Raw genomic sequence first — 22,500 nt, forward strand, 5'->3', positions numbered from 1 at the left:
TGCAGGTTTATAAGGCCTGTTTGCAACAGCGTCTCTCGCTTGCGGCCATACCACCCTGAGAAAGCCCGATCTCGTCTGATCTCGGAAGCTATGCAGGGTCGGGCCTGGTTAGTACTTGGATGGGAGACCGCCTGGGAATACCAGGTGCCGTAAGCTTTTTGTCCCGGCAGGGGTGCTGTTTCCACGTGCAACTTTGTGAGGAAATCACAAGACAAACTGTTTTTTGCTGCCGGTTCATTTAAACAAACTCACAAACTAACTAACTAACTAAATGAATGAATGAATGAATGAATGAATGAAAACCACATGCACGGCTTCATAGGCAAGGTGCACTTCCTCCATGCTGCAGGTTTATAAGGCCTGTTTGCAACAGCGTCTCTCGCTTACGGCCATACCACCCTGAGAACGCCCGATCTCGTCTGATCTCGGAAGCCAAGCAGGGTCGGGCCTGGTTAGTACTTGGATGGGAGACCGCCTGGGAATACCAGGTGCCGTAAGCTTTTTGTCCCGGCAGGGGGTGCTGTTTCCACGTGCAACTTTGTGAGGAAATCACAAGACAAACTGTTTTTTGTTGGCGGTTCATTTAAACAAACTCACAAACTAACTAACTAACTAACTAAATGAATGAATGAATGAATAAATAAATGAACACCACATGCACGGCTTCATAGGCAAGGTGCACTTCCTCCATGCTGCAGGTTTATAAGGCCTGTTTGCAACAGCGTCTCTCGCTTGCGGCCATACCACCCTGAGAAAGCCCGATCTCGTCTGATCTCGGCAGCTAAGCAGGGTCGGGCCTGGTTAGTACTTGGATGGGAGACCGCCTGGGAATACCAGGTGCCGTAAGCTTTTTGTCCCGGCAGGGGGTGCTGTTTCCACGTGCAACTTTATGAGGAAATCACAAGACAAACTGTTTTTTGCTGCCGGTTCATTTAAACAAACTCACAAACTAACTAACTAACTAACTAAATGAATGAATGAATGAATGAATAAATAAATGAACACCACATGCACGGCTTCATAGGCAAGGTGCACTTCCTCCATGCTGCAGGTTTATAAGGCCTGTTTGCAACAGCGTCTCTCGCTTACGGCCATACCACCCTGAGAACGCCCGATCTCGTCTGATCTCGGAAGCTAAGCAGGGTCGGGCCTGGTTAGTACTTGGATGGGAGACCGCCTGGGAATACCAGGTGCCGTAAGCTTTTTGTCCCGGCAGGGGGTGCTGTTTCCACGTGCAACTTTGTGAGGAAATCACAAGACAAGCTGTTTTTTGCTGCCGGTTCATTTAAACAAACTCACAAACTAACTAACTAACTAACTAAATGAATGAATGAATGAATGAATGAATGAATGAACACCACATGCACGGCTTCATAGGCAAGGTGCACTTCCTCCATGCTACAGGTTTATAAGGCCTGTTTGCAACAGCGTCTCTCGCTTACGGCCATACCACCCTGAGAACGCCCGATCTCGTCTGATCTCGGAAGCCAAGCAGGGTCGGGCCTGGTTAGTACTTGGATGGGAGACCGCCTGGGAATACCAGGTGCCGTAAGCTTTTTGTCCCGGCAGGGGGTGCTGTTTCCACGTGCAACTTTGTGAGGAAATCACAAGACAAACTGTTTTTTGCTGCCGGTTCATTTAAACAAACTCACAAACTAACTAACTAACTAACTAAATGAATGAATGAATGAATGAATAAATGAACACCACATGCACGGCTTCATAGGCAAGGTGCACTTCCTCCATGCTGCAGGTTTATGAGGCCTGTTTGCAACAGCGTCTCTCGCTTACGGCCATACCACCCTGAGAACGCCTGATCTCGTCTGATCTCGGAAGCTAAGCAGGGTCGGGCCTGGTTAGTACTTGGATGGGAGACCGCCTGGGAATACCAGGTGCCGTAAGCTTTTTGTCCCGGCAGGGGGTGCTGTTTCCACGTGCAACTTTATGAGGAAATCACAAGACAAACTGTTTTTTGCTGCCGGTTCATTTAAACAAACTCACAAACTAACTAACTAACTAACTAAATGAATGAATGAATGAATGAATAAATAAATGAACACCACATGCACGGCTTCATAGGCAAGGTGCACTTCCTCCATGCTGCAGGTTTATAAGGCCTGTTTGCAACAGCGTCTCTCGCTTACGGCCATACCACCCTGAGAACGCCCGATCTCGTCTGATCTCGGAAGCTAAGCAGGGTCGGGCCTGGTTAGTACTTGGATGGGAGACCGCCTGGGAATACCAGGTGCCGTAAGCTTTTTGTCCCGGCAGGGGGTGCTGTTTCCACGTGCAACTTTGTGAGGAAATCACAAGACAAACTGTTTTTTGCTGCCGGTTCATTTAAACAAACTCACAAACTAACTAACTAACTAACTAACTAAATGAATGAATGAATGAATGAATGAATGAAAACCACATGCACGGCTTCATAGGCAAGGTGCACTTCTTCCATGCTGCAGGTTTATAAGGCCTGTTTGCAACAGCGTCTCTCGCTTACGGCCATACCACCCTGAGAACGCCCGATCTCGTCTGATCTCGGAAGCTAAGCAGGGTCGGGCCTGGTTAGTACTTGGATGGGAGACCGCCTGGGAATACCAGGTGCCGTAAGCTTTTTGTCCCGGCAGGGGGTGCTGTTTCCACGTGCAACTTTATGAGGAAATCACAAGACAAACTGTTTTTTGCTGCCGGTTCATTTAAACAAACTCACAAACTAACTAACTAACTAACTAAATGAATGAATGAATGAATGAATAAATAAATGAACACCACATGCACGGCTTCATAGGCAAGGTGCACTTCCTCCATGCTGCAGGTTTATAAGGCCTGTTTGCAACAGCGTCTCTCGCTTACGGCCATACCACCCTGAGAACGCCCAATCTCGTCTGATCTCGGAAGCTAAGCAGGGTCGGGCCTGGTTAGTACTTGGATGGGAGACCGCCTGGGAATACCAGGTGCCGTAAGCTTTTTGTCCCGGCAGGGGTGCTGTTTCCACGTGCAACTTTGTGAGGAAATCACAAGACAAACTGTTTTTTGCTGCCGGTTCATTTAAACAAACTCACAAACTAACTAACTAACTAACTAAATGAATGAATGAATGAATAAATAAATGAACACCACATGCACGGCTTCATAGGCAAGGTGCACTTCCTCCATGCTGCAGGTTTATAAGGCCTGTTTGCAACAGCGTCTCTCGCTTACGGCCATACCACCCTGAGAACGCCCGATCTCGTCTGATCTCGGAAGCTAAGCAGGGTCGGGCCTGGTTAGTACTTGGATGGGAGACCGCCTGGGAATACCAGGTGCCGTAAGCTTTTTGTCCCGGCAGGGGTGCTTTTTCCACGTGCAACTTTGTGAGGAAATCACAAGACAAACTGTTTTTTGCTGCCGGTTCATTTAAACAAACTCACAAACTAACTAACTAACTAACTAAATGAATGAATGAATGAATGAATGAATGAACACCACATGCACGGCTTCATAGGCAAGGTGCACTTCCTCCATGCTGCAGGTTTATAAGGCCTGTTTGCAACAGCGTCTCTCGCTTACGGCCATACCACCCTGAGAACGCCCGATCTCGTCTGATCTCGGAAGCTAAGCAGGGTCGGGCCTGGTTAGTACTTGGATGGGAGACCGCCTGGGAATACCAGGTGCCGTAAGCTTTTTGTCCCGGCAGGGGTGCTGATTCCACGTGAAACTTTGTGAGGAAATCACAAGACAAACTGTTTTTTGCTGCCGGTTCATTTAAACAAACTCACAAACTAACTAACTAACTAACTAACTAAATGAATGAATGAATGAATGAATGAATGAAAACCACATGCACGGCTTCATAGGCAAGGTGCACTTCTTCCATGCTGCAGGTTTATAAGGCCTGTTTGCAACAGCGTCTCTCGCTTACGGCCATACCACCCTGAGAACGCCCGATCTCGTCTGATCTCGGAAGCTAAGCAGGGTCGGGCCTGGTTAGTACTTGGATGGGAGACCGCCTGGGAATACCAGGTGCCGTAAGCTTTTTGTCCCGGCAGGGGTGCTGTTTCCACGTGCAACTTTGTGAGGAAATCACAAGACAAACTGTTTTTTGCTGCCGGTTCATTTAAACAAACTCACAAACTAACTAACTAACTAACTAAATGAATGAATGAATGAATAAATAAATGAACACCACATGCACGGCTTCATAGGCAAGGTGCACTTCCTCCATGCTGCAGGTTTATAAGGCCTGTTTGCAACAGCGTCTCTCGCTTACGGCCATACCACCCTGAGAACGCCCAATCTCGTCTGATCTCGGAAGCTAAGCAGGGTCGGGCCTGGTTAGTACTTGGATGGGAGACCGCCTGGGAATACCAGGTGCCGTAAGCTTTTTGTCCCGGCAGGGGGTGCTGTTTCCACGTGCAACTTTATGAGGAAATCACAAGACAAACTGTTTTTTGCTGCCGGTTCATTTAAACAAACTCACAAACTAACTAACTAACTAACTAAATGAATGAATGAATGAATGAATAAATAAATGAACACCACATGCACGGCTTCATAGGCAAGGTGCACTTCCTCCATGCTGCAGGTTTATAAGGCCTGTTTGCAACAGCGTCTCTTGCTTACGGCCATACCACCCTGAGAACGCCCGATCTCGTCTGATCTCGGAAGCTAAGCAGGGTCGGGCCTGGTTAGTACTTGGATGGGAGACCGCCTGGGAATACCAGGTGCCGTAAGCTTTTTGTCCCGGCAGGGGTGCTGTTTCCACGTGAAACTTTGTGAGGAAATCACAAGACAAACTGTTTTTTGCTGCCGGTTCATTTAAACAAACTCACAAACTAACTAACTAACTAAATGAATGAATGAATGAATGAATGAACACCACATGCACAGCTTCATAGGCAAGGTGCACTTCCTCCATGCTGCAGGTTTATAAGGCCTGTTTGCAACAGCATCTCTCGCTTACGGCCATACCACCCTGAGAACGCCCGATCTCGTCTGATCTCGGAAGCTAAGCAGGGTCGGGCCTGGTTAGTACTTGGATGGGAGACCGCCTGGGAATACCAGGTGCCGTAAGCTTTTTGTCCCGGCAGGGGGTGCTGCTTCCACGTGAAACTTTGTGAGGAAATCACAAGACAAACTGTTTTTTGCTGCCGGTTCATTTAAACAAACTCACAAACTAACTAACTAACTAACTAAATGAATGAATGAATGAATGAATGAATGAATGAACACCACATGCACGGCTTCATAGGCAAGGTGCACTTCCTCCATGCTGCAGGTTTATAAGGCCTGTTTGCAACAGCGTCTCTCGCTTACGGCCATACCACCCTGAGAACGCCTGATCTCGTCTGATCTCGGAAGCCAAGCAGGGTCGGGCCTGGTTAGTACTTGGATGGGAGACCGCCTGGGAATACCAGGTGCCGTAAGCTTTTTGTCCCGGCAGGGGTGCTGTTTCCACGTGCAACTTTGTGAGGAAATCACAAGACAAACTGTTTTTTGCTGCCGGTTCATTTAAACTAACTCACAAACTAACTAACTAACTAAATGAATGAATGAATAAATGAACACCACATGCACGGCTTCATAGGCAAGGTGCACTTCCTCCATGCTGCAGGTTTATAAGGCCTGTTTGCAACAGCGTCTCTCGCTTACGGCCATACCACCCTGAGAACGCCCGATCTCGTCTGATCTCGGAAGATAAGCAGGGTCGGGCCTGGTTAGTACTTGGATGGGAGACCGCCTGGGAATACCAGGTGCCGTAAGCTTTTTGTCCCGGCAGGGGTGCTTTTTCCACGTGCAACTTTGTGAGGAAATCACAAGACAAACTGTTTTTTGCTGCCGGTTCATTTAAACAAACTCACAAACTAACTAACTAACTAACTAAATGAATGAATGAATGAATGAATGAATGAACACCACATGCACAGCTTCATAGGCAAGGTGCACTTCCTCCATGCTGCAGGTTTATAAGGCCTGTTTGCAACAGCATCTCTCGCTTACGGCCATACCACCCTGAGAACGCCCGATCTCGTCTGATCTCGGAAGCTAAGCAGGGTCGGGCCTGGTTAGTACTTGGATGGGAGACCGCCTGGGAATACCAGGTGCCGTAAGCTTTTTGTCCCGGCAGGGGTGCTGCTTCCACGTGAAACTTTGTGAGGAAATCACAAGACAAACTGTTTTTTGCTGCCGGTTCATTTAAACAAACTCACAAACTAACTAACTAACTAACTAAATGAATGAATGAATGAATGAATGAATGAATGAACACCACATGCACGGCTTCATAGGCAAGGTGCACTTCCTCCATGCTGCAGGTTTATAAGGCCTGTTTGCAACAGCGTCTCTCGCTTACGGCCATACCACCCTGAGAACGCCCGATCTCGTCTGATCACGGAAGATAAGCAGGGTCGGGCCTGGTTAGTACTTGGATGGGAGACCGCCTGGGAATACCAGGTGCCGTAAGCTTTTTGTCCCGGCAGGGGTGCTTTTTCCACGTGCAACTTTGTGAGGAAATCACAAGACAAACTGTTTTTTGCTGCCGTTTCATTTAAACAAACTCACAAACTAACTAACTAACTAACTAAATGAATGAATGAATGAATGAATGAATGAACACCACATGCACAGCTTCATAGGCAAGGTGCACTTCCTCCATGCTGCAGGTTTATAAGGCCTGTTTGCAACAGCATCTCTCGCTTACGGCCATACCACCCTGAGAACGCCCGATCTCGTCTGATCTCGGAAGCTAAGCAGGGTCGGGCCTGGTTAGTACTTGGATGGGAGACCGCCTGGGAATACCAGGTGCCGTAAGCTTTTTGTCCCGGCAGGGGTGCTGCTTCCACGTGAAACTTTGTGAGGAAATCACAAGACAAACTGTTTTTTGCTGCCGGTTCATTTAAACAAACTCACAAACTAACTAACTAACTAACTAAATGAATGAATGAATGAATGAATGAATGAATGAACACCACATGCACGGCTTCATAGGCAAGGTGCACTTCCTCCATGCTGCAGGTTTATAAGGCCTGTTTGCAACAGCGTCTCTCGCTTACGGCCATACCACCCTGAGAACGCCTGATCTCGTCTGATCTCGGAAGCCAAGCAGGGTCGGGCCTGGTTAGTACTTGGATGGGAGACCGCCTGGGAATACCAGGTGCCGTAAGCTTTTTGTCCCGGCAGGGGTGCTGTTTCCACGTGCAACTTTGTGAGGAAATCACAAGACAAACTGTTTTTTGCTGCCGGTTCATTTAAACTAACTCACAAACTAACTAACTAACTAAATGAATGAATGAATAAATGAACACCACATGCACGGCTTCATAGGCAAGGTGCACTTCCTCCATGCTGCAGGTTTATAAGGCCTGTTTGCAACAGCGTCTCTCGCTTACGGCCATACCACCCTGAGAACGCCCGATCTCGTCTGATCTCGGAAGATAAGCAGGGTCGGGCCTGGTTAGTACTTGGATGGGAGACCGCCTGGGAATACCAGGTGCCGTAAGCTTTTTGTCCCGGCAGGGGTGCTTTTTCCACGTGCAACTTTGTGAGGAAATCACAAGACAAACTGTTTTTTGCTGCCGGTTCATTTAAACAAACTCACAAACTAACTAACTAACTAACTAAATGAATGAATGAATGAATGAATGAATGAATGAACACCACATGCACGGCTTCATAGGCAAGGTGCACTTCCTCCATGCTGCAGGTTTATAAGGCCTGTTTGCAACAGCGTCTCTCGCTTACGGCCATACCACCCTGAGAAAGCCCAATCTCGTCTGATCTTGGAAGCTAAGCAGGGTCGGGCCTGTTTAGTACTTGGATGGGAGACCGCCTGGGAATACCAGGTGCCGTAAGCTTTTTGTCCCGGCAGGGGGTGCTGTTTCCACGTGCAACTTTATGAGGAAATCACAAGACAAACTGTTTTTTGCTGCCGGTTCATTTAAACAAACTCACAAACTAACTAACTAACTAACTAAATGAATGAATGAATGAATGAATAAATAAATGAACACCACATGCACGGCTTCATAGGCAAGGTGCACTTCCTCCATGCTGCAGGTTTATAAGGCCTGTTTGCAACAGCGTCTCTCGCTTACGGCCATACCACCCTGAGAACGCCCGATCTCGTCTGATCTCGGAAGATAAGCAGGGTCGGGCCTGGTTAGTACTTGGATGGGAGACCGCCTGGGAATACCAGGTGCCGTAAGCTTTTTGTCCCGGCAGGGGTGCTTTTTCCACGTGCAACTTTGTGAGGAAATCACAAGACAAACTGTTTTTTGCTGCCGGTTCATTTAAACAAACTCACAAACTAACTAACTAACTAACTAAATGAATGAATGAATGAATGAATGAATGAATGAACACCACATGCACGGCTTCATAGGCAAGGTGCACTTCCTCCATGCTGCAGGTTTATAAGGCCTGTTTGCAACAGCGTCTCTCGCTTACGGCCATACCACCCTGAGAAAGCCCAATCTCGTCTGATCTTGGAAGCTAAGCAGGGTCGGGCCTGTTTAGTACTTGGATGGGAGACCGCCTGGGAATACCAGGTGCCGTAAGCTTTTTGTCCCGGCAGGGGGTGCTGTTTCCACGTGCAACTTTATGAGGAAATCACAAGACAAACTGTTTTTTGCTGCCGGTTCATTTAAACAAACTCACAAACTAACTAACTAACTAACTAAATGAATGAATGAATGAATGAATAAATAAATGAACACCACATGCACGGCTTCATAGGCAAGGTGCACTTCCTCCATGCTGCAGGTTTATAAGGCCTGTTTGCAACAGCGTCTCTCGCTTACGGCCATACCACCCTGAGAACGCCCGATCTCGTCTGATCTCGGAAGCTAAGCAGGGTCGGGCCTGGTTAGTACTTGGATGGGAGACCGCCTGGGAATACCAGGTGCCGTAAGCTTTTTGTCCCGGCAGGGGTGCTGTTTCCACGTGCAACTTTGTGAGGAAATCACAAGACAAACTGTTTTTTGCTGCCGGTTCATTTAAACAAACTCACAAACTAACTAACTAACTAACTAAATGAATGAATGAATGAATGAATGAATGAACACCACATGCACAGCTTCATAGGCAAGGTGCACTTCCTCCATGCTGCAGGTTTATAAGGCCTGTTTGCAACAGCGTCTCTCGCTTACGGCCATACCACCCTGAGAACGCCTGATCTCGTCTGATCTCGGAAGCTAAGCAGGGTCGGGCCTGGTTAGTACTTGGATGGGAGACCGCCTGGGAATACCAGGTGCCGTAAGCTTTTTGTCCCGGCAGGGGTGCTGTTTCCACGTGAAACTTTGTGAGGAAATCACAAGACAAACTGTTTTTTGCTGCCGGTTCATTTAAACAAACTCACAAACTAACTAACTAACTAAATGAATGAATGAATGAATGAATGAATGAATGAATGAACACCACATGCACGGCTTCATAGGCAAGGTGCACTTCCTCCATGCTACAGGTTTTTAAGGCCTGTTTGCAACAGCGTCTCTCGCTTACGGCCATACCACCCTGAGAACGCCCGATCTCGTCTGATCTCGGAAGCTAAGCAGGGTCGGGCCTGGTTAGTACTTGGATGGGAGACCGCCTGGGAATACCAGGTGCCGTAAGCTTTTTGTCCCGGCAGGGGGTGCTGTTTCCACGTGCAACTTTGTGAGGAAATCACAAGACAAACTGTTTTTTGCTGCCGGTTCATTTAAACAAACTCACAAACTAACTAACTAACTAACTAAATGAATGAATGAATGAATGAATAAATAAATGAACACCACATGCACGGCTTCATAGGCAAGGTGCACTTCCTCCATGCTGCAGGTTTATAAGGCCTGTTTGCAACAGCGTCTCTCGCTTACGGCCATACCACCCTGAGAACGCCCGATCTCGTCTGATCTCGGAAGCTAAGCAGGGTCGGGCCTGGTTAGTACTTGGATGGGAGACCGCCTGGGAATACCAGGTGCCGTAAGCTTTTTGTCCCGGCAGGGGTGCTGTTTCCACGTGCAACTTTGTGAGGAAATCACAAGACAAACTGTTTTTTCCTGCCGGTTCATTTAAACAAACTCACAAACTAACTAACTAACTAACTAAATGAATGAATGAATGAATGAATGAATGAACACCACATTAACAGCTTCATAGGCAAGGTGCACTTCCTCCATGCTGCAGGTTTATAAGGCCTGTTTGCAACAGCGTCTCTCGCTTACGGCCATACCACCCTGAGAACGCCCGATCTCGTCTGATCTCGGAAGCTAAGCAGGGTCGGGCCTGGTTAGTACTTGGATGGGAGACCGCCTGGGAATACCAGGTGCCGTAAGCTTTTTGTCCCGGCAGGGGGTGCTGTTTCCACGTGCAACTTTATGAGGAAATCACAAGACAAACTGTTTTTTGCTGCCGGTTCATTTAAACAAACTCACAAACTAACTAACTAACTAACTAAATGAATGAATGAATAAATGAACACCACATGCACGGCTTCATAGGCAAGGTGCACTTCCTCCATGCTGCAGGTTTATAAGGCCTGTTTGCAACAGCGTCTCTCGCTTACGGCCATACCACCCTGAGAACGCCCGATCTCGTCTGATCTCGGAAGCTAAGCAGGGTCGGGCCTGGTTAGTACTTGGATGGGAGACAGCCTGGGAATACCAGGTGCCGTAAGCTTTTTGTCCCGGCAGGGGTGCTTTTTCCACGTGCAACTTTATGAGGAAATCACAAGACAAACTGTTTTTTGCTGCCGGTTCATTTAAACAAACTCACAAACTAACTAACTAACTAACTAAATGAATGAATGAATAAATGAACACCACATGCACGGCTTCATAGGCAAGGTGCACTTCCTCCATGCTGCAGGTTTATAAGGCCTGTTTGCATCAGCGTCTCTCGCTTACGGCCATACCACCCTGAGAACGCCCCATCTCGTCTGATCTCGGAAGCTAAGCAGGGTCGGGCCTGGTTAGTACTTGGATGGGAGACCGCCTGGGAATACCAGGTGCCGTAAGCTTTTTGTCCCGGCAGGGGGTGCTGTTTCCACGTGCAACTTTATGAGGAAATCACAAGACAAACTGTTTTTTGCTGGCGGTTCATATAAACAAACTCACAAACTAACTAACTAACTAACTAAATGAATGAATGAATGAATGAATAAATGAACACCACATGCACGGCTTCATAGGCAAGGTGCACTTCCTCCATGCTGCAGGTTTATAAGGCCTGTTTGCAACAGCGTTTCTCGCTTACGGCCATACCACCCTGAGAACGCCCGATCTCGTCTGATCTCGGAAGCTAAGCAGGGTCGGGCCTGGTTAGTACTTGGATGGGAGACCGCCTGGGAATACCAGGTGCCGTAAGCTTTTTGTCCCGGCAGGGGGTGCTGTTTCCACGTGCAACTTTATGAGGAAATCACAAGACAAACTGTTTTTTGCTGCCGGTTCATTTAAACAAACTCACAAACTAACTAACTAACTAAATGAATGAATGAATAAATGAACACCACATGCACGGCTTCATAGGCAAGGTGCACTTCCTCCATGCTGCAGGTTTATAAGGCCTGTTTGCAACAGCGTCTCTCGCTTACGGCCATACCACCCTGAGAACGCCCGATCTCGTCTGATCTCGGAAGCTAAGCAGGGTCGGGCCTGGTTAGTACTTGGATGGGAGACCGCCTGGGAATACCAGGTGCCGTAAGCTTTTTGTCCCGGCAGGGGTGCTGCTTCCACGTGAAACTTTGTGAGGAAATCACAAGACAAACTGTTTTTTGCTGCCGGTTCATTTAAACAAACTCACAAACTAACTAACTAACTAACTAAATGAATGAATGAATGAATGAATGAATGAACACCACATGCACAGCTTCATAGGCAAGGTGCACTTCCTCCATGCTGCAGGTTTATAAGGCCTGTTTGCAACAGCGTCTCTCGCTTACGGCCATACCACCCTGAGAACGCCCGATCTCGTCTGATCTCGGAAGCTAAGCAGGGTCGGGCCTGGTTAGTACTTGGATGGGAGACCGCCTGGGAATACCAGGTGCCGTAAGCTTTTTGTCCCGGCAGGGGTGCTGCTTCCACGTGAAACTTTGTGAGGAAATCACAAGACAAACTGTTTTTTGCTGCCGGTTCATTTAAACAAACTCACAAACTAACTAACTAACTAACTAACTAAATGAATGAATGAATGAATGAATGAATGAACACCACATGCACGGCTTCATAGGCAAGGTGCACTTCCTCCATGCTACAGGTTTATAAGGCCTGTTTGCAACAGCGTCTCTCGCTTACGGCCATACCACCCTGAGAACGCCCGATCTCGTCTGATCTCGGAAGCCAAGCAGGGTCGGGCCTGGTTAGTACTTGGATGGGAGACCGCCTGGGAATACCAGGTGCCGTAAGCTTTTTGTCCCGGCAGGGGTGCTGTTTCCACGTGCAACTTTGTGAGGAAATCACAAGACAAACTGTTTTTTGCTGCCGGTTCATTTAAACTAACTCACAAACTAACTAACTAACTAAATGAATGAATGAATAAATGAACACCACATGCACGGCTTCATAGGCAAGGTGCACTTCCTCCATGCTGCAGGTTTATAAGGCCTGTTTGCAACAGCGTCTCTCGCTTACGGCCATACCACCCTGAGAACGCCCGATCTCGTCTGATCTCGGAAGCTAAGCAGGGTCGGGCCTGGTTAGTACTTGGATGGGAGACCGCCTGGGAATACCAGGTGCCGTAAGCTTTTTGTCCCGGCAGGGGTGCTGTTTCCACGTGAAACTTTGTGAGGAAATCACAAGACAAACTGTTTTTTGCTGCCGGTTCATTTAAACTAACTCACAAACTAACTAACTAACTAAATGAATGAATGAATAAATGAACACCACATGCACGGCTTCATAGGCAAGGTGCACTTCCTCCATGCTGCAGGTTTATAAGGCCTGTTTGCAACAGCGTCTCTCGCTTACGGCCATACCACCCTGAGAACGCCCAATCTCGTCTGATCTCGGAAGCTAAGCAGGGTCGGGCCTGGTTAGTACTTGGATGGGAGACCGCCTGGGAATACCAGGTGCCGTAAGCTTTTTGTCCCGGCAGGGGGTGCTGTTTCCACGTGCAACTTTATGAGGAAATCACAAGACAAACTGTTTTTTGCTGCCGGTTCATTTAAACAAACTCACAAACTAACTAACTAACTAACTAAATGAATGAATGAATGAATGAATAAATAAATGAACACCACATGCACGGCTTCATAGGCAAGGTGCACTTCCTCCATGCTGCAGGTTTATAAGGCCTGTTTGCAACAGCGTCTCTCGCTTACGGCCATACCACCCTGAGAACGCCCGATCTCGTCTGATCTCGGAAGCTAAGCAGGGTCGGGCCTGGTTAGTACTTGGATGGGAGACCGCCTGGGAATACCAGGTGCCGTAAGCTTTTTGTCCCGGCAGGGGTGCTTTTTCCACGTGCAACTTTGTGAGGAAATCACAAGACAAACTGTTTTTTGCTGCCGGTTCATTTAAACAAACTCACAAACTAACTAACTAACTAACTAAATGAATGAATGAATGAATGAATGAATGAACACCACATGCACGGCTTCATAGGCAAGGTGCACTTCCTCCATGCTGCAGGTTTATAAGGCCTGTTTGCAACAGCGTCTCTCGCTTACGGCCATACCACCCTGAGAACGCCCGATCTCGTCTGATCTCGGAAGCTAAGCAGGGTCGGGCCTGGTTAGTACTTGGGTGGGAGACCGCCTGGGAATACCAGGTGCCGTAAGCTTTTTGTCCCGGCAGGGGTGCTGTTTCCACGTGAAACTTTGTGAGGAAATCACAAGACAAACTGTTTTTTGCTGCCGGTTCATTTAAACAAACTCACAAACTAACTAACTAACTAACTAAATGAATGAATGAATGAATGAATGAATGAATGAACACCACATGCACGGCTTCATAGGCAAGGTGCACTTCCTCCATGCTGCAGGTTTATAAGGCCTGTTTGCAACAGCGTCTCTCGCTTACGGCCATACCACCCTGAGAACGCCCGATCTCGTCTGATCTCGGAAGCTAAGCAGGGTCGGGCCTGGTTAGTACTTGGATGGGAGACCGCCTGGGAATACCAGGTGCCGTAAGCTTTTTGTCCCGGCAGGGGGTGCTGTTTCCACGTGCAACTTTATGAGGAAATCACAAGACAAACTGTTTTTTGCTGCCGGTTCATTTAAACAAACTCACAAACTAACTAACTAACTAACTAAATGAATGAATGAATGAATGAATAAATAAATGAACACCACATGCACGGCTTCATAGGCAAGGTGCACTTCCTCCATGCTGCAGGTTTATAAGGCCTGTTTGCAACAGCGTCTCTCGCTTACGGCCATACCACCCTGAGAACGCCCGATCTCGTCTGATCTCGGAAGCTAAGCAGGGTCGGGCCTGGTTAGTACTTGGATGGGAGACCGCCTGGGAATACCAGGTGCCGTAAGCTTTTTGTCCCGGCAGGGGGTGCTGTTTCCACGTGAAACTTTGTGAGGAAATCACAAGACAAACTGTTTTTTGCTGCCGGTTCATTTAAACTAACTCACAAACTAACTAACTAACTAAATGAATGAATGAATAAATGAACACCACATGCACGGCTTCATAGGCAAGGTGCACTTCCTCCATGCTGCAGGTTTATAAGGCCTGTTTGCAACAGCGTCTCTCGCTTACGGCCATACCACCCTGAGAACGCCCAATCTCGTCTGATCTCGGAAGCTAAGCAGGGTCGGGCCTGGTTAGTACTTGGATGGGAGACCGCCTGGGAATACCAGGTGCCGTAAGCTTTTTGTCCCGGCAGGGGGTGCTGTTTCCACGTGCAACTTTATGAGGAAATCACAAGACAAACTGTTTTTTGCTGCCGGTTCATTTAAACAAACTCACAAACTAACTAACTAACTAACTAAATGAATGAATGAATGAATGAATAAATAAATGAACACCACATGCACGGCTTCATAGGCAAGGTGCACTTCCTCCATGCTGCAGGTTTATAAGGCCTGTTTGCAACAGCGTCTCTCGCTTACGGCCATACCACCCTGAGAACGCCCGATCTCGTCTGATCTCGGAAGCTAAGCAGGGTCGGGCCTGGTTAGTACTTGGATGGGAGACCGCCTGGGAATACCAGGTGCCGTAAGCTTTTTGTCCCGGCAGGGGTGCTTTTTCCACGTGCAACTTTGTGAGGAAATCACAAGACAAACTGTTTTTTGCTGCCGGTTCATTTAAACAAACTCACAAACTAACTAACTAACTAACTAAATGAATGAATGAATGAATGAATGAATGAACACCACATGCACGGCTTCATAGGCAAGGTGCACTTCCTCCATGCTGCAGGTTTATAAGGCCTGTTTGCAACAGCGTCTCTCGCTTACGGCCATACCACCCTGAGAACGCCCGATCTCGTCTGATCTCGGAAGCTAAGCAGGGTCGGGCCTGGTTAGTACTTGGGTGGGAGACCGCCTGGGAATACCAGGTGCCGTAAGCTTTTTGTCCCGGCAGGGGTGCTGTTTCCACGTGAAACTTTGTGAGGAAATCACAAGACAAACTGTTTTTTGCTGCCGGTTCATTTAAACAAACTCACAAACTAACTAACTAACTAACTAAATGAATGAATGAATGAATGAATGAATGAATGAACACCACATGCACGGCTTCATAGGCAAGGTGCACTTCCTCCATGCTGCAGGTTTATAAGGCCTGTTTGCAACAGCGTCTCTCGCTTACGGCCATACCACCCTGAGAACGCCCGATCTCGTCTGATCTCGGAAGCTAAGCAGGGTCGGGCCTGGTTAGTACTTGGATGGGAGACCGCCTGGGAATACCAGGTGCCGTAAGCTTTTTGTCCCGGCAGGGGGTGCTGTTTCCACGTGCAACTTTATGAGGAAATCACAAGACAAACTGTTTTTTGCTGCCGGTTCATTTAAACAAACTCACAAACTAACTAACTAACTAACTAAATGAATGAATGAATGAATGAATAAATAAATGAACACCACATGCACGGCTTCATAGGCAAGGTGCACTTCCTCCATGCTGCAGGTTTATAAGGCCTGTTTGCAACAGCGTCTCTCGCTTACGGCCATACCACCCTGAGAACGCCCGATCTCGTCTGATCTCGGAAGCTAAGCAGGGTCGGGCCTGGTTAGTACTTGGATGGGAGACCGCCTGGGAATACCAGGTGCCGTAAGCTTTTTGTCCCGGCAGGGGGTGCTGTTTCCACGTGAAACTTTGTGAGGAAATCACAAGACAAACTGTTTTTTGCTACCGGTTCATTTAAACAAACTCACAAACTAACTAACTAACTAAATGAATGAATGAATGAATGAATGAATGAATGAATGAACACCACATGCACGGCTTCATAGGCAAGGTGCACTTCCTCCATGCTACAGGTTTATAAGGCCTGTTTGCAACAGCGTCTCTCGCTTACGGCCATACCACCCTGAGAACGCCCGATCTCGTCTGATCTCGGAAGCCAAGCAGGGTCGGGCCTGGTTAGTACTTGGATGGGAGACCGCCTGGGAATACCAGGTGCCGTAAGCTTTTTGTCCCGGCAGGGGGTGCTGTTTCCACGTGCAACTTTGTGAGGAAATCACAAGACAAACTGTTTTTTGCTGCCGGTTCATTTAAACAAACTCACAAACTAACTAACTAACTAACTAAATGAATGAATGAATGAATGAATAAATAAATGAACACCACATGCACGGCTTCATAGGCAAGGTGCACTTCCTCCATGCTGCAGGTTTATAAGGCCTGTTTGCAACAGCGTCTCTCGCTTACGGCCATACCACCCTGAGAACGCCCGATCTCGTCTGATCTCGGAAGCTAAGCAGGGTCGGGCCTGGTTAGTACTTGGATGGGAGACCGCCTGGGAATACCAGGTGCCGTAAGCTTTTTGTCCCGGCAGGGGTGCTGTTTCCACGTGCAACTTTGTGAGGAAATCACAAGACAAACTGTTTTTTGCTGCCGGTTCATTTAAACAAACTCACAAACTAACTAACTAACTAACTAAATGAATGAATGAATGAATGAATGAATGAACACCACATGCACAGCTTCATAGGCAAGGTGCACTTCCTCCATGCTGCAGGTTTATAAGGCCTTTTTGCAACAGCGTCTCTCGCTTACGGCCATACCACCCTGAGAACGCCCGATCTAGTCTGATCTCGGAAGCTAAGCAGGGTCGGGCCTGGTTAGTACTTGGATGGGAGACCGCCTGGGAATACCAGGTGCCGTAAGCTTTTTGTCCCGGCAGGGGTGCTGTTTCCACGTGAAACTTTGTGAGGAAATCACAAGACAAACTGTTTTTTGCTGCCGGTTCATTTAAACTAACTCACAAACTAACTAACTAACTAAATGAATGAATGAATAAATGAACACCACATGCACGGCTTCATAGGCAAGGTGCACTTCCTCCATGCTGCAGGTTTATAAGGCCTGTTTGCAACAGCGTCTCTCGCTTACGGCCATACCACCCTGAGAACGCCCAATCTCGTCTGATCTTGGAAGCTAAGCAGGGTCGGGCCTGTTTAGTACTTGGATGGGAGACCGCCTGGGAATACCAGGTGCCGTAAGCTTTTTGTCCCGGCAGGGGGTGCTGTTTCCACGTGCAACTTTATGAGGAAATCACTAGACAAACTGTTTTTTGCTGCCGGTTCATTTAAACAAACTCACAAACTAACTAACTAACTAACTAAATGAATGAATGAATGAATGAATAAATAAATGAACACCACATGCACGGCTTCATAGGCAAGGTGCACTTCCTCCATGCTGCAGGTTTATAAGGCCTGTTTGCAACAGCGTCTCTCGCTTACGGCCATACCACCCTGAGAACGCCCGATCTCGTCTGATCTCGGAAGCTAAGCAGGGTCGGGCCTGGTTAGTACTTGGATGGGAGACCGCCTGGGAATACCAGGTGCCGTAAGCTTTTTGTCCCGGCAGGGGTGCTTTTTCCACGTGCAACTTTGTGAGGAAATCACAAGACAAACTGTTTTTTGCTGCCGGTTCATTTAAACAAACTCACAAACTAACTAACTAACTAACTAAATGAATGAATGAATGAATGAATGAATGAACACCACATGCACGGCTTCATAGGCAAGGTGCACTTCCTCCATGCTGCAGGTTTATAAGGCCTGTTTGCAACAGCGTCTCTCGCTTACGGCCATACCACCCTGAGAACGCCCGATCTCGTCTGATCTCGGAAGCTAAGCAGGGTCGGGCCTGGTTAGTACTTGGATGGGAGACCGCCTGGGAATACCAGGTGCCGTAAGCTTTTTGTCCCGGCAGGGGTGCTGTTTCCACGTGAAACTTTGTGAGGAAATCACAAGACAAACTGTTTTTTGCTGCCGGTTCATTTAAACAAACTCACAAACTAACTAACTAACTAACTAAATGAATGAATGAATGAATGAATGAATGAATGAACACCACATGCACGACTTCATAGGCAAGGTGCACTTCCTCCATGCTGCAGGTTTATAAGGCCTGTTTGCAACAGCGTCTCTCGCTTACGGCCATACCACCCTGAGAACGCCCGATCTCGTCTGATCTCGGAAGCCAAGCAGGGTCGGGCCTGGTTAGTACTTGGATGGGAGACCGCCTGGGAATACCAGGTGCCGTAAGCTTTTTGTCCCGGCAGGGGGTGCTGTTTCCACGTGCAACTTTGTGAGGAAATCACAAGACAAACTGTTTTTTGCTGCCGGTTCATTTAAACAAACTCACAAACTAACTAACTAACTAACTAAATGAATGAATGAATGAATGAACAGCACATGCACGGCTTCATAGGCAAGGTGCACTTCCTCCATGCTGCAGGTTTATAAGGCCTGTTTGCAACAGCGTCTCTCGCTTACGGCCATACCACCCTGAGAACGCCCGATCTCGTCTGATCTCGGAAGCTAAGCAGGGTCGGGCCTGGTTAGTACTTGGATGGGAGACCGCCTGGGAATACCACGTGCCGTAAGCTTTTTGTCCCGGCAGGGGTGCTGTTTCCACGTGCAACTTTGTGAGGAAATCACAAGACAAACTGTTTTTTGCTGCCGGTTCATTTAAACAAACTCACAAACTAACTAACTAACTAACTAAATGAATGAATGAATGAATGAATGAATGAACACCACATGCACGGCTTCATAGGCAAGGTGCACTTCCTCCATGCTGCAGGTTTATAAGGCCTGTTTGCAACAGCGTCTCTCGCTTACGGCCATACCACCCTGAGAACGCCCGATCTCGTCTGATCTCGGAAGCTAAGCAGGGTCGGGCCTGGTTAGTACTTGGATGGGAGACCGCCTGGGAATACCAGGTGCCGTAAGCTTTTTGTCCCGGCAGGGGTGCTGTTTCCACGTGCAACTTTGTGAGGAAATCACAAGACAAACTGTTTTTTGCTGGCGGTTCATTTAAACAAACTCACAAACTAACTAACTAACTAACTAAATGAATGAATGAATGAATGAATGAATGAATGAACACCACATGCACGACTTCATAGGCAAGGTGCACTTCCTCCATGCTGCAGGTTTATAAGGCCTGTTTGCAACAGCGTCTCTCGCTTACGGCCATACCACCCTGAGAACGCCCGATCTCGTCTGATCTCGGAAGCTAAGCAGGGTCGGGCCTGGTTAGTACTTGGATGGGAGACCGCCTGGGAATACCAGGTGCCGTAAGCTTTTTGTCCCGGCAGGGGGTGCTGTTTCCACGTGCAACTTTGTGAGGAAATCACAAGACAAACTGTTTTTTGCTGCCGGTTCATTTAAACAAACTCACAAACTAACTAACTAACTAACTAAATGAATGAATGAATGAATGAACAGCACATGCACGGCTTCATAGGTAAGGTGCACTTCCTCCATGCTGCAGGTTTATAAGGCCTGTTTGCAACAGCGTCTCTCGCTTACGGCCATACCACCCTGAGAACGCCCGATCTCGTCTGATCTCGGAAGCTAAGCAGGGTCGGGCCTGGTTAGTACTTGGATGGGAGACCGCCTGGGAATACCACGTGCCGTAAGCTTTTTGTCCCGGCAGGGGTGCTGTTTCCACGTGCAACTTTGTGAGGAAATCACAAGACAAACGGTTTTTTGCTGCCGGTTCATTTAAACAAACTCACAAACTAACTAACTAACTAACTAATGAATGAATGAATGAATGAATGAATGAATGAATGAATGAATGAACACCACATGCACGGCTCCATAGGCAAGGTGCACTTCCTCCATGCTGCAGGTTTATAAGGCCTGTTTGCAACAGCGTCTCTCGCTTACGGCCATACCACCCTGAGAACGCCCGATCTCGTCTGATCTCGGAAGCTAAGCAGGGTCGGGCCTGGTTAGTACTTGGATGGGAGACCGCCTGGGAATACCAGGTGCCGTAAGCTTTTTGTCTCGGCAGGGGTGCTGTTTCCACGTGCAACTTTGTGAGGAAATCACAAGACAAACTGTTTTTTGCTGGCGGTTCATTTAAACAAACTCACAAACTAACTAACTAACTAACTAAATGAATGAATGAATGAATGAATGAATGAATGAACACCACATGCACGACTTCATAGGCAAGGTGCACTTCCTCCATGCTGCAGGTTTATAAGGCCTGTTTGCAACAGCGTCTCTCGCTTACGGCCATACCACCCTGAGAACGCCCGATCTCGTCTGATCTCGGAAGCTAAGCAGGGTCGGGCCTGGTTAGTACTTGGATGGGAGACCGCCTGGGAATACCAGGTGCCGTAAGCTTTTTGTCCCGGCAGGGGGTGCTGTTTCCACGTGCAACTTTGTGAGGAAATCACAAGACAAACTGTTTTTTGCTGCCGGTTCATTTAAACAAACTCACAAACTAACTAACTAACTAACTAATGAATGAATGAATGAATGAATGAATGAATGAACACCACATGCACGGCTTCATAGGCAAGGTGCACTTCCTCCATGCTGCAGGTTTATAAGGCCTGTTTGCAACAGCGTCTCTCGCTTACGGCCATACCACCCTGAGAACGCCCGATCTCGTCTGATCTCGGAAGCTAAGCAGGGTCGGGCCTGGTTAGTACTTGGATGGGAGACCGCCTGGGAATACCAGGTGCCGTAAGCTTTTTGTCCCGGCAGGGGGTGCTGTTTCCACGTGCAACTTTGTGAGGAAATCACAAGACAAACTGTTTTTTGCTGCCGGTTCATTTAAACAAACTCACAAACTAACTCACAAACTAACTAACTAACTAAATGAATGAATGAATAAATGAACACCACATGCACGGCTTCATAGGCAAGGTGCACTTCCTCCATGCTGCAGGTTTATAAGGCCTGTTTGCAACAGCGTCTCTCGCTTACGGCCATACCACCCTGAGAACGCCCGATCTCGTCTGATCTCGGAAGCTAAGCAGGGTCGGGCCTGGTTAGTACTTGGATGGGAGACCGCCTGGGAATACCAGGTGCCGTAAGCTTTTTGTCCCGGCAGGGGGTGCTGTTTCCACGTGCAACTTTATGAGGAAATCACAAGACAAACTGTTTTTTGCTGCCGGTTCATTTAAACAAACTCACAAACTAACTAACTAACTAACTAAATGAATGAATGAATAAATGAACACCACATGCACGGCTTCATAGGCAAGGTGCACTTCCTCCATGCTGCAGGTTTATAAGGCCTGTTTGCAACAGCGTCTCTCGCTTACGGCCATACCACCCTGAGAACGCCCGATCTCGTCTGATCTCGGAAGCTAAGCAGGGTCGGGCCTGGTTAGTACTTGGATGGGAGACCGCCTGGGAATACCAGGTGCCGTAAGCTTTTTGTCCCGGCAGGGGGTGCTGTTTCCACGTGCAACTTTGTGAGGAAATCACAAGACAAACTGTTTTTTGCTGCCGGTTCATTTAAACAAACTCACAAACTAACTCACAAACTAACTAACTAACTAAATGAATGAATGAATAAATGAACACCACATGCACGGCTTCATAGGCAAGGTGCACTTCCTCCATGCTGCAGGTTTATAAGGCCTGTTTGCAACAGCGTCTCTCGCTTACGGCCATACCACTCTGAGAACGCCCGATCTCGTCTGATCTCGGAAGCTAAGCAGGGTCGGGCCTGGTTAGTACTTGGATGGGAGACCGCCTGGGAATACCAGGTGCCGTAAGCTTTTTGTCCCGGCAGGGGGTGCTGTTTCCACGTGCAACTTTATGAGGAAATCACAAGACAAACTGTTTTTTGCTGCCGGTTCATTTAAACAAACTCACAAACTAACTCACAAACTAACTAACTAACTAAATGAATGAATGAATAAATGAACACCACATGCACGGCTTCATAGGCAAGGTGCACTTCCTCCATGCTGCAGGTTTATAAGGCCTGTTTGCAACAGCGTCTCTCGCTTACGGCCATACCACCCTGAGAACGCCCGATCTCGTCTGATCTCGGAAGCTAAGCAGGGTCGGGCCTGGTTAGTACTTGGATGGGAGACCGCCTGGGAATACCAGGTGCCGTAAGCTTTTTGTCCCGGCAGGGGGTGCTGTTTCCACGTGCAACTTTGTGA

The 22,500-nt window shown here is 47.9% G+C and overlaps 65 non-coding genes across 65 annotated transcripts; all 65 read left to right on the plus strand.

Moving 5' to 3' along the window:
• The first annotated feature begins 37 nt into the window (after positions 1–37).
• LOC142878575 (5S ribosomal RNA) lies at positions 38–156 on the plus strand. The gene has a single exon (XR_012924838.1). It is a non-coding gene; the product is annotated as a 5S ribosomal RNA (ribosomal RNA).
• A 225-nt stretch (positions 157–381) lies between these two features.
• On the plus strand, positions 382–500 carry LOC142878233 (5S ribosomal RNA). Its single transcript, XR_012924510.1, has one exon. It is a non-coding gene; the product is annotated as a 5S ribosomal RNA (ribosomal RNA).
• A 230-nt stretch (positions 501–730) lies between these two features.
• Positions 731–849, plus strand: LOC142878542 (5S ribosomal RNA). Its single transcript, XR_012924805.1, has one exon. It is a non-coding gene; the product is annotated as a 5S ribosomal RNA (ribosomal RNA).
• A 234-nt stretch (positions 850–1,083) lies between these two features.
• On the plus strand, positions 1,084–1,202 carry LOC142878799 (5S ribosomal RNA). The gene has a single exon (XR_012925044.1). It is a non-coding gene; the product is annotated as a 5S ribosomal RNA (ribosomal RNA).
• A 234-nt stretch (positions 1,203–1,436) lies between these two features.
• Positions 1,437–1,555, plus strand: LOC142878234 (5S ribosomal RNA). The gene has a single exon (XR_012924511.1). It is a non-coding gene; the product is annotated as a 5S ribosomal RNA (ribosomal RNA).
• A 230-nt stretch (positions 1,556–1,785) lies between these two features.
• On the plus strand, positions 1,786–1,904 carry LOC142878254 (5S ribosomal RNA). Its single transcript, XR_012924529.1, has one exon. It is a non-coding gene; the product is annotated as a 5S ribosomal RNA (ribosomal RNA).
• A 234-nt stretch (positions 1,905–2,138) lies between these two features.
• Positions 2,139–2,257, plus strand: LOC142878811 (5S ribosomal RNA). Its single transcript, XR_012925055.1, has one exon. It is a non-coding gene; the product is annotated as a 5S ribosomal RNA (ribosomal RNA).
• A 234-nt stretch (positions 2,258–2,491) lies between these two features.
• Positions 2,492–2,610, plus strand: LOC142878823 (5S ribosomal RNA). The gene has a single exon (XR_012925066.1). It is a non-coding gene; the product is annotated as a 5S ribosomal RNA (ribosomal RNA).
• A 234-nt stretch (positions 2,611–2,844) lies between these two features.
• On the plus strand, positions 2,845–2,963 carry LOC142878452 (5S ribosomal RNA). Its single transcript, XR_012924719.1, has one exon. It is a non-coding gene; the product is annotated as a 5S ribosomal RNA (ribosomal RNA).
• A 229-nt stretch (positions 2,964–3,192) lies between these two features.
• LOC142878834 (5S ribosomal RNA) lies at positions 3,193–3,311 on the plus strand. The gene has a single exon (XR_012925077.1). It is a non-coding gene; the product is annotated as a 5S ribosomal RNA (ribosomal RNA).
• A 229-nt stretch (positions 3,312–3,540) lies between these two features.
• Positions 3,541–3,659, plus strand: LOC142878846 (5S ribosomal RNA). Its single transcript, XR_012925089.1, has one exon. It is a non-coding gene; the product is annotated as a 5S ribosomal RNA (ribosomal RNA).
• A 233-nt stretch (positions 3,660–3,892) lies between these two features.
• LOC142878858 (5S ribosomal RNA) lies at positions 3,893–4,011 on the plus strand. Its single transcript, XR_012925100.1, has one exon. It is a non-coding gene; the product is annotated as a 5S ribosomal RNA (ribosomal RNA).
• Positions 4,012–4,240: 229 nt separating this feature from the next.
• LOC142878454 (5S ribosomal RNA) lies at positions 4,241–4,359 on the plus strand. Its single transcript, XR_012924721.1, has one exon. It is a non-coding gene; the product is annotated as a 5S ribosomal RNA (ribosomal RNA).
• Positions 4,360–4,593: 234 nt separating this feature from the next.
• Positions 4,594–4,712, plus strand: LOC142878871 (5S ribosomal RNA). The gene has a single exon (XR_012925111.1). It is a non-coding gene; the product is annotated as a 5S ribosomal RNA (ribosomal RNA).
• A 221-nt stretch (positions 4,713–4,933) lies between these two features.
• On the plus strand, positions 4,934–5,052 carry LOC142878884 (5S ribosomal RNA). The gene has a single exon (XR_012925123.1). It is a non-coding gene; the product is annotated as a 5S ribosomal RNA (ribosomal RNA).
• Positions 5,053–5,286: 234 nt separating this feature from the next.
• Positions 5,287–5,405, plus strand: LOC142878439 (5S ribosomal RNA). The gene has a single exon (XR_012924707.1). It is a non-coding gene; the product is annotated as a 5S ribosomal RNA (ribosomal RNA).
• Positions 5,406–5,622: 217 nt separating this feature from the next.
• On the plus strand, positions 5,623–5,741 carry LOC142878184 (5S ribosomal RNA). The gene has a single exon (XR_012924463.1). It is a non-coding gene; the product is annotated as a 5S ribosomal RNA (ribosomal RNA).
• A 229-nt stretch (positions 5,742–5,970) lies between these two features.
• On the plus strand, positions 5,971–6,089 carry LOC142878895 (5S ribosomal RNA). Its single transcript, XR_012925134.1, has one exon. It is a non-coding gene; the product is annotated as a 5S ribosomal RNA (ribosomal RNA).
• A 233-nt stretch (positions 6,090–6,322) lies between these two features.
• LOC142878511 (5S ribosomal RNA) lies at positions 6,323–6,441 on the plus strand. Its single transcript, XR_012924776.1, has one exon. It is a non-coding gene; the product is annotated as a 5S ribosomal RNA (ribosomal RNA).
• Positions 6,442–6,670: 229 nt separating this feature from the next.
• On the plus strand, positions 6,671–6,789 carry LOC142878907 (5S ribosomal RNA). The gene has a single exon (XR_012925146.1). It is a non-coding gene; the product is annotated as a 5S ribosomal RNA (ribosomal RNA).
• Positions 6,790–7,022: 233 nt separating this feature from the next.
• Positions 7,023–7,141, plus strand: LOC142878440 (5S ribosomal RNA). Its single transcript, XR_012924708.1, has one exon. It is a non-coding gene; the product is annotated as a 5S ribosomal RNA (ribosomal RNA).
• Positions 7,142–7,358: 217 nt separating this feature from the next.
• LOC142878186 (5S ribosomal RNA) lies at positions 7,359–7,477 on the plus strand. The gene has a single exon (XR_012924465.1). It is a non-coding gene; the product is annotated as a 5S ribosomal RNA (ribosomal RNA).
• Positions 7,478–7,710: 233 nt separating this feature from the next.
• Positions 7,711–7,829, plus strand: LOC142878555 (5S ribosomal RNA). The gene has a single exon (XR_012924818.1). It is a non-coding gene; the product is annotated as a 5S ribosomal RNA (ribosomal RNA).
• A 234-nt stretch (positions 7,830–8,063) lies between these two features.
• Positions 8,064–8,182, plus strand: LOC142878187 (5S ribosomal RNA). The gene has a single exon (XR_012924466.1). It is a non-coding gene; the product is annotated as a 5S ribosomal RNA (ribosomal RNA).
• Positions 8,183–8,415: 233 nt separating this feature from the next.
• LOC142878556 (5S ribosomal RNA) lies at positions 8,416–8,534 on the plus strand. The gene has a single exon (XR_012924819.1). It is a non-coding gene; the product is annotated as a 5S ribosomal RNA (ribosomal RNA).
• A 234-nt stretch (positions 8,535–8,768) lies between these two features.
• On the plus strand, positions 8,769–8,887 carry LOC142878919 (5S ribosomal RNA). The gene has a single exon (XR_012925157.1). It is a non-coding gene; the product is annotated as a 5S ribosomal RNA (ribosomal RNA).
• Positions 8,888–9,116: 229 nt separating this feature from the next.
• LOC142878255 (5S ribosomal RNA) lies at positions 9,117–9,235 on the plus strand. Its single transcript, XR_012924530.1, has one exon. It is a non-coding gene; the product is annotated as a 5S ribosomal RNA (ribosomal RNA).
• A 233-nt stretch (positions 9,236–9,468) lies between these two features.
• On the plus strand, positions 9,469–9,587 carry LOC142878931 (5S ribosomal RNA). The gene has a single exon (XR_012925168.1). It is a non-coding gene; the product is annotated as a 5S ribosomal RNA (ribosomal RNA).
• Positions 9,588–9,821: 234 nt separating this feature from the next.
• On the plus strand, positions 9,822–9,940 carry LOC142878943 (5S ribosomal RNA). The gene has a single exon (XR_012925179.1). It is a non-coding gene; the product is annotated as a 5S ribosomal RNA (ribosomal RNA).
• A 229-nt stretch (positions 9,941–10,169) lies between these two features.
• On the plus strand, positions 10,170–10,288 carry LOC142878954 (5S ribosomal RNA). Its single transcript, XR_012925190.1, has one exon. It is a non-coding gene; the product is annotated as a 5S ribosomal RNA (ribosomal RNA).
• A 222-nt stretch (positions 10,289–10,510) lies between these two features.
• On the plus strand, positions 10,511–10,629 carry LOC142878489 (5S ribosomal RNA). Its single transcript, XR_012924755.1, has one exon. It is a non-coding gene; the product is annotated as a 5S ribosomal RNA (ribosomal RNA).
• Positions 10,630–10,850: 221 nt separating this feature from the next.
• On the plus strand, positions 10,851–10,969 carry LOC142878533 (5S ribosomal RNA). Its single transcript, XR_012924797.1, has one exon. It is a non-coding gene; the product is annotated as a 5S ribosomal RNA (ribosomal RNA).
• Positions 10,970–11,199: 230 nt separating this feature from the next.
• LOC142878966 (5S ribosomal RNA) lies at positions 11,200–11,318 on the plus strand. Its single transcript, XR_012925201.1, has one exon. It is a non-coding gene; the product is annotated as a 5S ribosomal RNA (ribosomal RNA).
• A 218-nt stretch (positions 11,319–11,536) lies between these two features.
• LOC142878977 (5S ribosomal RNA) lies at positions 11,537–11,655 on the plus strand. The gene has a single exon (XR_012925212.1). It is a non-coding gene; the product is annotated as a 5S ribosomal RNA (ribosomal RNA).
• Positions 11,656–11,884: 229 nt separating this feature from the next.
• Positions 11,885–12,003, plus strand: LOC142878989 (5S ribosomal RNA). The gene has a single exon (XR_012925223.1). It is a non-coding gene; the product is annotated as a 5S ribosomal RNA (ribosomal RNA).
• A 233-nt stretch (positions 12,004–12,236) lies between these two features.
• LOC142878235 (5S ribosomal RNA) lies at positions 12,237–12,355 on the plus strand. The gene has a single exon (XR_012924512.1). It is a non-coding gene; the product is annotated as a 5S ribosomal RNA (ribosomal RNA).
• Positions 12,356–12,572: 217 nt separating this feature from the next.
• LOC142879002 (5S ribosomal RNA) lies at positions 12,573–12,691 on the plus strand. Its single transcript, XR_012925235.1, has one exon. It is a non-coding gene; the product is annotated as a 5S ribosomal RNA (ribosomal RNA).
• Positions 12,692–12,908: 217 nt separating this feature from the next.
• Positions 12,909–13,027, plus strand: LOC142878455 (5S ribosomal RNA). The gene has a single exon (XR_012924722.1). It is a non-coding gene; the product is annotated as a 5S ribosomal RNA (ribosomal RNA).
• A 234-nt stretch (positions 13,028–13,261) lies between these two features.
• Positions 13,262–13,380, plus strand: LOC142879013 (5S ribosomal RNA). The gene has a single exon (XR_012925246.1). It is a non-coding gene; the product is annotated as a 5S ribosomal RNA (ribosomal RNA).
• Positions 13,381–13,609: 229 nt separating this feature from the next.
• Positions 13,610–13,728, plus strand: LOC142878159 (5S ribosomal RNA). The gene has a single exon (XR_012924438.1). It is a non-coding gene; the product is annotated as a 5S ribosomal RNA (ribosomal RNA).
• A 233-nt stretch (positions 13,729–13,961) lies between these two features.
• LOC142879026 (5S ribosomal RNA) lies at positions 13,962–14,080 on the plus strand. Its single transcript, XR_012925257.1, has one exon. It is a non-coding gene; the product is annotated as a 5S ribosomal RNA (ribosomal RNA).
• Positions 14,081–14,314: 234 nt separating this feature from the next.
• On the plus strand, positions 14,315–14,433 carry LOC142879038 (5S ribosomal RNA). Its single transcript, XR_012925268.1, has one exon. It is a non-coding gene; the product is annotated as a 5S ribosomal RNA (ribosomal RNA).
• A 218-nt stretch (positions 14,434–14,651) lies between these two features.
• LOC142878456 (5S ribosomal RNA) lies at positions 14,652–14,770 on the plus strand. The gene has a single exon (XR_012924723.1). It is a non-coding gene; the product is annotated as a 5S ribosomal RNA (ribosomal RNA).
• Positions 14,771–15,004: 234 nt separating this feature from the next.
• LOC142879049 (5S ribosomal RNA) lies at positions 15,005–15,123 on the plus strand. The gene has a single exon (XR_012925279.1). It is a non-coding gene; the product is annotated as a 5S ribosomal RNA (ribosomal RNA).
• Positions 15,124–15,352: 229 nt separating this feature from the next.
• On the plus strand, positions 15,353–15,471 carry LOC142878160 (5S ribosomal RNA). The gene has a single exon (XR_012924439.1). It is a non-coding gene; the product is annotated as a 5S ribosomal RNA (ribosomal RNA).
• Positions 15,472–15,704: 233 nt separating this feature from the next.
• On the plus strand, positions 15,705–15,823 carry LOC142877565 (5S ribosomal RNA). The gene has a single exon (XR_012923873.1). It is a non-coding gene; the product is annotated as a 5S ribosomal RNA (ribosomal RNA).
• Positions 15,824–16,057: 234 nt separating this feature from the next.
• Positions 16,058–16,176, plus strand: LOC142877577 (5S ribosomal RNA). The gene has a single exon (XR_012923884.1). It is a non-coding gene; the product is annotated as a 5S ribosomal RNA (ribosomal RNA).
• A 234-nt stretch (positions 16,177–16,410) lies between these two features.
• LOC142878236 (5S ribosomal RNA) lies at positions 16,411–16,529 on the plus strand. The gene has a single exon (XR_012924513.1). It is a non-coding gene; the product is annotated as a 5S ribosomal RNA (ribosomal RNA).
• A 234-nt stretch (positions 16,530–16,763) lies between these two features.
• Positions 16,764–16,882, plus strand: LOC142877589 (5S ribosomal RNA). Its single transcript, XR_012923895.1, has one exon. It is a non-coding gene; the product is annotated as a 5S ribosomal RNA (ribosomal RNA).
• A 229-nt stretch (positions 16,883–17,111) lies between these two features.
• On the plus strand, positions 17,112–17,230 carry LOC142878433 (5S ribosomal RNA). Its single transcript, XR_012924701.1, has one exon. It is a non-coding gene; the product is annotated as a 5S ribosomal RNA (ribosomal RNA).
• A 217-nt stretch (positions 17,231–17,447) lies between these two features.
• On the plus strand, positions 17,448–17,566 carry LOC142878423 (5S ribosomal RNA). Its single transcript, XR_012924691.1, has one exon. It is a non-coding gene; the product is annotated as a 5S ribosomal RNA (ribosomal RNA).
• Positions 17,567–17,800: 234 nt separating this feature from the next.
• On the plus strand, positions 17,801–17,919 carry LOC142877601 (5S ribosomal RNA). Its single transcript, XR_012923906.1, has one exon. It is a non-coding gene; the product is annotated as a 5S ribosomal RNA (ribosomal RNA).
• Positions 17,920–18,148: 229 nt separating this feature from the next.
• LOC142877612 (5S ribosomal RNA) lies at positions 18,149–18,267 on the plus strand. Its single transcript, XR_012923917.1, has one exon. It is a non-coding gene; the product is annotated as a 5S ribosomal RNA (ribosomal RNA).
• Positions 18,268–18,500: 233 nt separating this feature from the next.
• On the plus strand, positions 18,501–18,619 carry LOC142878238 (5S ribosomal RNA). The gene has a single exon (XR_012924514.1). It is a non-coding gene; the product is annotated as a 5S ribosomal RNA (ribosomal RNA).
• A 222-nt stretch (positions 18,620–18,841) lies between these two features.
• Positions 18,842–18,960, plus strand: LOC142878473 (5S ribosomal RNA). The gene has a single exon (XR_012924740.1). It is a non-coding gene; the product is annotated as a 5S ribosomal RNA (ribosomal RNA).
• A 229-nt stretch (positions 18,961–19,189) lies between these two features.
• LOC142877625 (5S ribosomal RNA) lies at positions 19,190–19,308 on the plus strand. The gene has a single exon (XR_012923930.1). It is a non-coding gene; the product is annotated as a 5S ribosomal RNA (ribosomal RNA).
• A 233-nt stretch (positions 19,309–19,541) lies between these two features.
• Positions 19,542–19,660, plus strand: LOC142877637 (5S ribosomal RNA). Its single transcript, XR_012923941.1, has one exon. It is a non-coding gene; the product is annotated as a 5S ribosomal RNA (ribosomal RNA).
• A 222-nt stretch (positions 19,661–19,882) lies between these two features.
• On the plus strand, positions 19,883–20,001 carry LOC142878474 (5S ribosomal RNA). Its single transcript, XR_012924741.1, has one exon. It is a non-coding gene; the product is annotated as a 5S ribosomal RNA (ribosomal RNA).
• A 244-nt stretch (positions 20,002–20,245) lies between these two features.
• LOC142877650 (5S ribosomal RNA) lies at positions 20,246–20,364 on the plus strand. The gene has a single exon (XR_012923952.1). It is a non-coding gene; the product is annotated as a 5S ribosomal RNA (ribosomal RNA).
• Positions 20,365–20,597: 233 nt separating this feature from the next.
• Positions 20,598–20,716, plus strand: LOC142877662 (5S ribosomal RNA). Its single transcript, XR_012923963.1, has one exon. It is a non-coding gene; the product is annotated as a 5S ribosomal RNA (ribosomal RNA).
• A 233-nt stretch (positions 20,717–20,949) lies between these two features.
• Positions 20,950–21,068, plus strand: LOC142877673 (5S ribosomal RNA). The gene has a single exon (XR_012923974.1). It is a non-coding gene; the product is annotated as a 5S ribosomal RNA (ribosomal RNA).
• A 230-nt stretch (positions 21,069–21,298) lies between these two features.
• LOC142877685 (5S ribosomal RNA) lies at positions 21,299–21,417 on the plus strand. Its single transcript, XR_012923985.1, has one exon. It is a non-coding gene; the product is annotated as a 5S ribosomal RNA (ribosomal RNA).
• Positions 21,418–21,639: 222 nt separating this feature from the next.
• LOC142877697 (5S ribosomal RNA) lies at positions 21,640–21,758 on the plus strand. Its single transcript, XR_012923996.1, has one exon. It is a non-coding gene; the product is annotated as a 5S ribosomal RNA (ribosomal RNA).
• A 230-nt stretch (positions 21,759–21,988) lies between these two features.
• On the plus strand, positions 21,989–22,107 carry LOC142878206 (5S ribosomal RNA). Its single transcript, XR_012924484.1, has one exon. It is a non-coding gene; the product is annotated as a 5S ribosomal RNA (ribosomal RNA).
• Positions 22,108–22,337: 230 nt separating this feature from the next.
• LOC142877710 (5S ribosomal RNA) lies at positions 22,338–22,456 on the plus strand. The gene has a single exon (XR_012924007.1). It is a non-coding gene; the product is annotated as a 5S ribosomal RNA (ribosomal RNA).
• Positions 22,457–22,500: the final 44 nt, after the last annotated feature.

Source organism: Nelusetta ayraudi, unplaced genomic scaffold (assembly GCF_046127955.1).
Source record: "Nelusetta ayraudi isolate G7.1 ecotype Tasmania unplaced genomic scaffold, CSIRO-AGI_Nayr_v1 ptg000135l, whole genome shotgun sequence".
NCBI lineage: Eukaryota > Metazoa > Chordata > Actinopteri > Tetraodontiformes > Monacanthidae > Nelusetta > Nelusetta ayraudi.